Genomic DNA, 7,846 nt, shown 5'->3' with positions numbered 1-7,846 from the left:
GTGCAGGGGCTGGGTGAGCCTGGAAGCTGCCAGATGCAGCACATGATGGAGGAGAAGGGCCTGGAAACTTTTGCAGTTGTCACTCAACAAACACTCATACAGCTCCTCCTGTGTGCCGTGCCAGGAGCTGGAGGGAATACAGAGAGTAAGCCTGCCACTTTGGGATCTCATCTCCTGGAGGAGGAATAAGTTATCTACTTAGGTATTCAATTTTAAGTGGTATTTAATTACAGCCATACAAGTGGTTCCATTATTAGTCAGGCTGAACTAAGTTTTGCTGCAATAACAAATTTTCCCAGAATCTCAGTAGCTTAACAGAGCAAAGGTTGGTTGCTTGTGAATGCTGTCTGTCCAACAAGGTGGTGCTCTGCTCCATACAGTCACTCAGGATTCAAGGCTGACAGGCTACCTTCTTCTTTAGGCTGTGCATTCTGGAACATGGGCCTCTGTAGTGGGGAAGAGAGACAAGAGACTCACTCACAAGCTTCTCTATCATACTACCTTATGATGGAGGTGTTATTACTAGCCTTTTTACATCTGAAGAAACTGAGGCACAGAGGAGTTAAGTAACATGTCCAAAGTTTCACAGCAGGTGAGTAGCAGAACCAGGATTGTGAGCTCCAGCCATCTGGCTCCAGAATCCCTGTTCTTGTCATGCTGTGCCATCTAATTAAACAGTTTCTTGGGAAGGGAATGAAGAGATGTCAGACAGGCCAGGGGCTCAAGGGACTAGAAAAAGAATTTATCAGAAGAAGGAAAGTATGTCAGGGAATGACAGGGAAGGATAAATGAGCAAGGCTAGAATCCCAGAAAAATAAAGAGACTTCATCTTGGCTGGCAGAATAGCTTTTGCAAATTCTGGATTAGAAGCCTGGTTTAATCGGTTTGGGATGAAAGCTATAGAAAATGCAGACACAGGGTGGATCTTACAGACTGTGAAGTCAGGGAGGTCTGAAATAAAATAGAAATGGCCCAAGGAAACCTTTCATATTCCTTTTTGTTTCCATATACATCTGGCCACAAAAGCTCTTTGGTGGTTTTTCCCAGCTCACTGCTTCCTTAGAGCTCTTTCAAACTCCTTGCATCTATGTAAGCATGGATAAGGAGCACAGCAGACATGGGACACACCTGTGTTGCTTTCTGGGCATGCTGTAGGATGCCACTTTTTGGCTGTGCACCTGGAGCAGGAGGCAGCAGGGCAGCAGCACCCAGCCCCCTGCAGTTGAAGCTAAAGACTGCAGCTGCAGCGCAGGAATTCCCCAGTAGGACAGGAAAGCAAACACAGGCAAGATAAGGTCAGAGACAGCCAACTGTTTACAGCGTCCAAGCTCTTCCTGGGTTTGGTCCAGACTATTAAAAGATAATAAACTCTTAAAGCATTTCAAAGGATGTGTTAGCAGTGTTTAAGAGGAAACATAATTGTCACCACAGCCTAGGTAGTGTGCAATTGAGTAGGAGACCATCTTCAGGATAGGATGGGTGATGGGCAAGATTGTGCTGGGAGAGGAGTTCGTTTGAACTGCAGACTCCAGAAGCTACAGTGGCTGCCCAGCCCATGAAAACACCCACCGATGCTGTAACTGCTGGGTATCTGTCACGTATGGAATAAAGCACTCATGCTGGGGTCTCACTTTCTAAGCCATTACCAGCTGCAAGGGTTGGCTTTGTGAAAACAAAGGGAAGTTTACTTTATAAGGATGTAGGCTATGTGGAGATATAGAATCACAGGAGCACAAAGTGCATTACTGACTTCACTGTTCTGCTGCCCGTAGAGCAGCTCATTCTGCTTTGTGAGGCATTGCTGTGAGTTGCCGTGAGGCAACTTGGGAGGAAGAGCTGCCTGAAACCCTTTCTTGAATCTTCTTTAAGGATGCTGATCAGGACCCATCTACCATGGGAGGACTGTGGGGATTCCTCCATGAGTCAGTGCTGAGCTCATCTGGCTCATTAAGAGATGCTTCTTATGACCGGGTGCGGTGGCTCACGCCTGTAATCCCAGCACTTTGGGAGGCTGAGGTGGGCAGATCACCTGAGGTTGGGAGTTTGAGACCAGCCTGACCAACATGGAGAAACCCTGTCTCTACCAAAAAAAATACAAAATTAGCTGGGCGTGGTGGCACATGCCTGTAATCCCAGCTACTCGGGAGGCTGAGGCAGGAGAATCACTTGAACCTAGGAAGCGGAGGTTGTGGTGAGCCGAGATTGCGCCATTGCACTCTAGCCTGGGCAACAAGAGCAAAACTCCATCTCAAAAAAAAAAAAAAAAAAAAAAAAAAAGATGCTTCTTACAAATAACTCTTTCTTTGCATCTCATGGATAATCTGAATTGTACATCTCACTGGACTACCTTCTTTGCCATGGCTGCTGGGGTGCCCAGAGCAAGTGGCCATGGCATGCATGCTGTCACCTAAGTGGCTTCCTCTTATTTTTCTTTTCCTCCTCTGTTATTTATTCTGTTGTATTGTTTATATTTTGATAAACTCACTTAAATTCATTTTGGGACAAGATGGGATCTAAACCAAGAAGTAGATAAATATGTGTGCTTTAGAGGGTAGTCATTGCAGAGTCTATCCTGGGAAGAGTGGCTCCTTTGTTTGGGATGCCTTTCTGGGTATGAGGGATGGGTTCAATTCCTTCCATCCCTTGCTAGAAGTATGTAGTCTTTGACTGATGGATTCATTGAGTCACTGATTTGTTCTATGGACACTTATTATGTACCAGGCCCTGTGCTAGGCCTGAGGAGGGTGACGGTGACCTCAGAGCTATGTTCCAGTGGTGGGAGATAGGCAAAGACTATGTAAGTGGGCAGAGACACTAATTACATGTAAGAACCACTGCCTTGAAGGGAGAATAAGGATGAGGGTGTGTCTTAGGTGGGCTGCCATAGCAAAATACCATCTACTGGGAGGCTGAAACAACAGACACTGATTTCTCATGCTCTTGGTGGCTGGAGGTCAGAGATCAAGGTGACAGCAGGTTTTATTCTGAAGCCTCTTCTTTTAGCTTGTAGGCAGCCGCATCTCACTGTATGCTCACATGACCTCTTCTCTGTGTTTGAGCAGATAGAGAGAGAGAGTGCTTTGATATCTCTTCTTACAAGGATGTTAATCTTATTGGACACCATTCTTATGACCTCATTTGACCTTAATTATCTCCACGAAGGCTTCATCTCCAAATCACATCACACTGAGGCTTGGGGCTTCAACATATGCATTTTGGGGTGGGCACAAACATTCAGTCATGACAGGGAGGGAGAAGATCTACTTCCTATGGGGTGACGCAGGAAGCCCACTCTGCGGAGGGCAACATGCATGCTGGAATGGAAAGGATGAGAATGAGGTGGCAGGGGGAGAGGAGGGTGGGGAGGCATGTGAGGGCACAAGGCAGAGAGAACAGCCAGGGCAGAGGCCCTGAGGCTCCCTGAGCAGCTGGTGTGGTCGCAGCTTACTCAGGAGTGGAGAGTAGCACAGGGGAGGATCAAGATGAGTGGGGCACGAGTGTGCAGGGCCTTGTAAACCAGCTATGGTGAGGGTTTTGGGTTTCCTACTACATCCAGTGCAATGTTACTGAAAAATTGTAAGCAGAGGGATGTCATGATCTGGCTTAGGCTTAAGGAGCTGTGTGGACAGTGGGCTGGAGGGATTGGGAATGGAGGCAGGAGACTGCTTGTCAGTTTTGGTAAGAGGCTGGGACCACAGTGATGGCTATGTTCTAGAAGAGAGAGTGGAGTCTGTTGATGGAGGAAATGTGAGAGACAGGGAGAGGGAGCATTTAAGGGCAACTCCTAGGCTCTAGGCAGAACATTTAGGTGCATGGTGATGCTGTTTACAGAGCTGAGGGAGTGCGGAAGGGAACAGAGGCAATGTGTATGTAATGGGTAATTGCATGTGTCAATTTGACTGGGCTGAGGGATGCCCAGATAGCTGGTAAACATTGCTTTGGGGTGTGTCTGTGAGGGCATTTCCAGAAGAGACTAGCATGTGAATCAGTAGACTGAGTAAAGAAGATTACCCTCACCAGTGTGGGTGGGCATTATCCAACTGAAGGGCCTGAATAGAACAAAAGGGCAGAGACAGGGCAAATTCACTCTCCCTGCTTGATTGAACATATTCTCCTGCCCTCGGACATTGGTGCTCCTGGTTCTCTGGCCTTTGGGCTCAGACAAGGTGATATGGTTTGGCTGTGTCCCCACCCAAATCTCATCTTGAATTATGGCTCCCAAGATCCCCACGTGTCATGGGAGGGACACAGTGGGAGGTAATTAAATCATGGGGGCTGGTTTTCCCATCCTGTTCTAGTGATAGTGAATAAGTCCCACGAGATTTGATAGTTTTATAAAAGGCAGTTCCGCTGCACATGCTCTCTTGCCCGCCACCATGTAAGACATGCCTTTCCTCCTCCTTTGCCGTCCTCCATGATTGTGAGGCCTCCTCAGCCATGTGGAGCTGTGAGTCCATTAAACCTCTTTTTCTTTATAAGTTACCCAGTCTCAGGTATTTCTTCATAGCAGTATGAAAATGGACTAACACAACAGGGCTTATACATCACCTCCCCTTTAGACTTGAAATGAGTTACATCAGTTCACTGTCTGCAAGCTGGAGGTTTTCCTGGGCCTCCAGCTTGCAGACAGCAGATTATGGAACTTCTCAGCCTGGGTAATTGGGTGAGCGAAGTCCCATAATAAATCTCTTATGTTTCTCTACATGTCCTGTTGTTTCTGTTTCTCTGGAGGACCCTGACTAATGTAGTATGTAAGGCACCCAGTCATAAGGGCAGGCTATCCTTCCATTAATGACCTCATTCCCGGTGTATCTGTAGCCTAGACCACTCTTCTAGGAAAATCCTATTCCCTTCTTGTTGCTTCCATGTGGAAATCTCACAGACATTGCAACCCAACCCATCCAAATCAGATGGGAACCAGAGGTTTAATGTTAACAGGTGATATCTGCTGCTGCCAGTCTGCCATTGTCCTAAAGCATTTTATACACATTTTCTCATCTTAGAAAGTCCCTGTAAGATAGGTGTGCTAACAAGACTCATTTTGCAGCTGAAAAATGGAGGTGCTACTGGCTCAAGGAACCTGGATTCATTTAGAGAGTGTGCCCAGGATGAGACCTGTGGAGAGCCTGGCCTGAGCCAACACTAACAGGCTCCTGGACAGGAGGTGAGTAAGGAAGAAGCGGCAAGGAAGGAGGGACACCGGGGGAAAGGAGGTGGGTGTAGAAGGAAGGAGATCACAACTGTGTTGAAAGTCCTAGCAGCCTGAGAAAGACGGGGGAAGAAGGCCCTGCAATGAACCTTGTGACCTTGGGAAGGACAAGTCCTCTTGCCCCTGGGGCCCACTGTCTGAGTCCCTAGGAAGTATATACACAAAGGGTTTCAGAATGCAGAGTTTGCAGATGTGGGCTGCAGCTGCACCCTGTGTGTGACTGGATGGAATTCACAGCTAGAAGTGGTTTTGTCCCTGGCTGCTGAATGTATCAGCTGTTGGTGTCGCTTTAGTTTTATTGAGTGGGAAGGATGTAGACCCTGAGTCTGGAGAATGGGACTGGGCTGGCTGTGGAGCCTGGGTAAGAGAATGAGACCATGCAAAACCTTTATTCCTTGTTCTTGGTTTCTTGTTAAACAGGCCCAGTACCACCAGATTAAGGAGGTGAGGGGGCGGTTGTAAGAAAGTAAGAGATCAGTCTGAAGATTATAAATATGGGCCAGTGCAACAAAGGGAAATTCTTGTGTCAATATTTTTCTGAGCCAGCACTTGGGAGATCCTGATTTCCTTAATAAAATGATAACAAACGTTTTTTCGTGTTCATAATGTAAGGTGAACATTTCCTTCATGTTTAAGCCACTGAATATGCAGTGAACAAAAGACATTTAGATACAGGCATATTTGAGGATATGGAAGGTTCGGTTCCATGCCACTGCAATAAAGCAAATATCACCATAGAGCAATTTATACAATTTCTTTGGTTTTCCAGTGCATGTAAAAATTATGTACTCTATACTCTAGTCTATTAAGTGTGCAATAACCACTCCTTATCTGTCTAAGAAATGTACATACCTTAATTAAAAGATACCTTATTGCTAAAAGGTGCTAAAGGTCATCTGGGCCTTTAGTGAGTAGTAATCTTTTTGCTGAAGGAGAGTCCTGCCTCCATGTTGATGGCTGCTGACTGATCACGGTAGCAGTTACTGAAGCTTGGGGTGGCTGTGGCAATTTCTTAAAATGAGACAACAATGAAGTTTGACATGTCAATTGACTTTTACTGTCTGAAAAGATTTATTTGTAGCATGCAATGCTGTTTGGGATAGCATTTTACCTGCAGTAGAACTTCTCTCAAAAAAATGGAATCAAGCCTCTCAAACCCTGCTGCTGCTTTATCAACTAAATTTATGGAATATTCTAAATCCTTTGTTGTCATTTCAACAATGTTCACAGCATCTTCACCAGGAGGAAATTCCATCTTAAGAAACCGCTTTCTTTGCTCACTCATAAGAAGCTACTCCTCGTCTGTTCAAGTTTTAATATGAGATTGCAGCAATTCAGTCACATCTTCAGGCTTCACTTTTCATTCTAGTTCTCTTGCTATTTCCAACACATCTGCAGTTACTTCTTCCTCCACCAAAGTCACAAACCCCTCAAAGCCACCTATGAAGGTTGGAATCGATTTCTTCCAATCTTATGTTAATGTTGATACTTTGACCTCCTCCCATGAATCAATGTTTTTAATGACATATAGCATGGTGAATCCTTTCCAGAAGGTTTTCAATTGACTTTGCTCACATCCGTTAGAGGAATCACTATTTTTGGCGCTATAACCTTACAAAATGTAGTTTTTAAATAATAAAACTTGGAAGCCAAAATTATGCCTTGATCCATGGGCTGCAGAATGGATGTTGTATTAGCAGGCGTAAAAACAACATTCATCCCCTTGTACACCTCCCTCAGAGCTGATGGGTGACCAGGCGTATTATCAGTGATGAGTGCTATTTTGAAAGGAATCTTTTCTTCTGAGCAACAGGGACAATTTGACTTCCTCTTTTCCTAATTGAATACCCTTTATTTCCTTCTCCTGCCTGATTGCCCTGGCCAGAACTTCCAACACTATGTTGAATAGGAGTGGTGAGAGAGGGCATCCCTGTCTTGTGCCAGTTTTCAAAGGGAATGCTTCCAGTTTTTGCCCATTCAGTATGATATTGGCTGTGGGTTTTTCATAGATAGCTCTTATTATTTTGAGATACGTCCCATCAATACCTAATTTATTGAGAGTTTTTAGCATGAAGGGTTGTTGAATTTTGTCAAAGGCCTTTTCTGCATCTATTGAGATAATCATGTGGTTTTTGTCTTTGGTTCTGTTTATATGCTGCATTACATTTATTGATTTGCGTATATTGAACCAGCCTTGCATCCCAGGGATGAAGCCCACTTGATCATGGTGGATAAGCTTTTGGATGTGCTGCTGGATTCTGTTTGCCAGTATTTTATTGAGGATTTTTGCATCAATGTTCATCAAGGATATTGGTCTAAAATTCTGTTTTTTGGTTGTGTCTCTGCCAGGCTTTGGTATCAGGATGATGCTGGCCTCATAAAATGAGTTAGGGAGGATTCCCTCTTTTTCTATTGATTGGAATAGTTTCAGAAGGAATGGTACCAGCTCCTCCTTGTACCTCTGGTAGAATTCGGCTGTGAACCCATCTGGTCTTGGACTTTTTTTGGTTGGTAAGCTATTGATTATTGCCACAATTTCAGCTCCTGTTATTGGTCTATTCAGAGATTCAACTTCTTCCTGGTTTAGTCTTGGGAGGGTGTATGTGTTGAGGAATTCATCCATTTCTTCTAGATTTT

General features: G+C 44.9%; 1 long non-coding RNA gene across 1 annotated transcript in view; it reads right to left on the bottom strand.

Moving 5' to 3' along the window:
• Positions 1-205: 205 nt before the first annotated feature.
• The window catches only part of LOC129057648 (uncharacterized), a 32,369-nt gene continuing 24,728 nt past the window's right edge, over positions 206-7,846 (bottom strand). Inside the window, exon 3 of the long non-coding RNA XR_008522296.2 lies at positions 206-446. This is a non-coding gene — a long non-coding RNA (uncharacterized LOC129057648). The remainder of the gene's footprint in view (positions 447-7,846) is intronic.

This window comes from Pongo abelii, chromosome 12 (genome assembly GCF_028885655.2).
Source record: "Pongo abelii isolate AG06213 chromosome 12, NHGRI_mPonAbe1-v2.0_pri, whole genome shotgun sequence".
Lineage (NCBI taxonomy): Eukaryota > Metazoa > Chordata > Mammalia > Primates > Hominidae > Pongo > Pongo abelii.
Note: the sequence above shows the minus strand (reverse complement) of the source record. Positions and strands in the feature narration are given on the sequence as shown.